Consider the following 2500-nt stretch of genomic DNA (forward strand, 5'->3'; position numbering starts at 1 on the left):
GTTAGATTCCAGCTCCTCTTTCTAATGAGTGGGCTTGCATTATGTCAGATGAACCAGGTGCTAGAGGATCTTCTGTGTGGGTGTGTGTGTGTGTGTATGTTGAAGAATATCTGGTTACATGATGGTGTTAAATGCCACGTTGTGAAGCCCTGGTCTTTGTGATGTCTGATACCTCTCTCTCTCCTTTACTCTCTCTCTCCATTTCCTTCTCTCCTTCGTTCTCTCTTTCCCTCTCTTCTCTCTTCCCTTCTTCCTCTCTTTCTCCCTATCTTCCTCTCTCTCTCTTTTGCTGTCCTGACATCCATGTGTTTAATTATTCACGAGTGACTATGGTCTTCTCAGGTAGCCCCAACACGTGAGGGCAGAGCAGTGTGATGTGTGTGTGTGTGATGTGTGTGTGTTTGTGTGTGTGTTTGTGTGTGTGTGCGTGTGTGTGTGTATGTGTATGTGTATGTGTATGTGTACGTGCACGTGTATGTGTTTGTGTGTGGGTGTGTGTGTTTGTGTGTGTGTGCACTTGTGTGTGTGTGTGGTTGTTGGCAGCGTAGGTCACGTTCACAGGCTGACTGTATGTGGACTTTGCATTGGGAGGTTACAGTTGGCAAAGTACTGTTCAATATCAGCAATGATAGGAAGCATGTTTATTTGGAAGAGACGATGTTTCCTCTACCCTTGAACTGTAAAACCCATAATGGACTGTGTGTGTGTGTATGTTTGTGTTTAAGAAGAGACGATGTTTCCTCTACACTTGAACTGTAAAACTCATAATGGACTGTGGAACTGATAACATTTGTTGGACTATTCAGAAAATGTGATTCCTGATGAAACCTGACTTAAAGATATGAAGTATATAAAATGTGTGTGTGTGTGTGTGTGTGTGTGTGTGTGTGTGTGTTTGTGTGGTATTACAGTTTTTCTCAATTGCTAAAACACTAAAACCCATTGGCTGAACAAAGTTCTCAGTTGCCTGAACTCGTGTAGCTAATTGTGCAGTCTGTTGTCAATAGGGATGGGTATCGTTTGGTTTTTATCCGATACCGGTACATAACCGATACTTTTAAAACGATACCGGTGCCTAAACGGTGCCGGAACCGATACTTTTATAAAAAATTTAAAAAAAATTACGATTGACGACATTTAAGAAAGGCTTTATTGCCAAATATATGAACTGTTTAAAGTAGATTATATATATAAATAAATACAAAACACCTTTTAACTTAAAACTTAAATAATATATGAACTGTTAACAAAAGTTTAGACTATACTTAAATAAATACAAATAAATACAAAACACACACACACTCTGTACACACACTACAGCTTCAATACTTCAGCAATTCTTTTGTTCAATTCAATTTTTTTTCTTCAAATTGAACAATATATTAACTGTTTAAAGTATATTATAAATATAAATACATACAAAACACTTGGCTTCAAACTTTTTAACTTCAAACTATGAACATTATATTAACTGTAAACAACAGTTTATAGTATACTTAAATAAATATAAATAAATAAAAAAAAACAGCTTCAAACTTCTTTTGCAAAAATATGAGCATATTTGCCTTTGGAGTCAAAAATGTATTATTTTGTTTGCATTTATTTCATGAAATTTCACCATTTTATGATTTGTTTATACCTATCTTTTCTATCTTGTTTATAGTTAATCTTGTTACTTGAACACACTGAGTACGAGAAAATGTGTACTGCCCCTTTAAGAGACTACCGTAGGTTAAGTATAGCTGTCATCTCCGTTTATTTTTCAGTCTTCGGTTGCTGATCTGCCGTTGACTCTTTGCCTTCTCTCCACTCTTTTCACGCAATTGTTTTGTTGCATTTGCTGCACGTCGCGATGTTTGAATATTTTGGTGCGAAATACAGCCACACTTTTGACCGTTTACCTTTCGGTATTTTCTCTGTTAAAAGGTTGATGGCTAGTTCTGTTTGTGCTTGCTCTGTGAACTGCTGCATGCTCTTCACTGTCATAAGACTGTTGCTATGAAAACACCAATGAGCGTGAGCGACACAGGACAAAGTTTACATTGGGAGCTGGGGCAGTTTTACATGTGCCCCGCGGAATCTGCCTAGCAACCGTTTTCAATTGGCTCAGGCACCGAAATGAAGCACCGAAATCTGCGTTGCATTTCGGTCCGGGTAGGTACCGGTTGTATTAGAACCGGTTCCATATTGGTACCGGTTCTCGGTACCCAACCCTAGTTGTCAATACCTTAAACTATTTCACATGGTAAAACACAATTTGCAGATCTCACTTAGACTTTTCAGCAAAACTCTAAACACATTCTCAGTCTCAAAACACATTCTGCACTCTAATGCACATGTCATCAGGAGGAAGAGGAGGAGGGCAAGAAAGAGGAAGAGGAGGACAAAGAGGAGAAGGAGAGGCCGAAACGTGATTGGACAGCGGGCCATTGTTGAAGTCCCTGGTCAACGAGGTGGCAATGTCACAATCTGTGCTGCTAGCAACCATGGTGTTCTACAT

This window comes from Clupea harengus, chromosome 5 (genome assembly GCF_900700415.2).
Source record: "Clupea harengus chromosome 5, Ch_v2.0.2, whole genome shotgun sequence".
NCBI classification, from domain to species: domain Eukaryota; kingdom Metazoa; phylum Chordata; class Actinopteri; order Clupeiformes; family Clupeidae; genus Clupea; species Clupea harengus.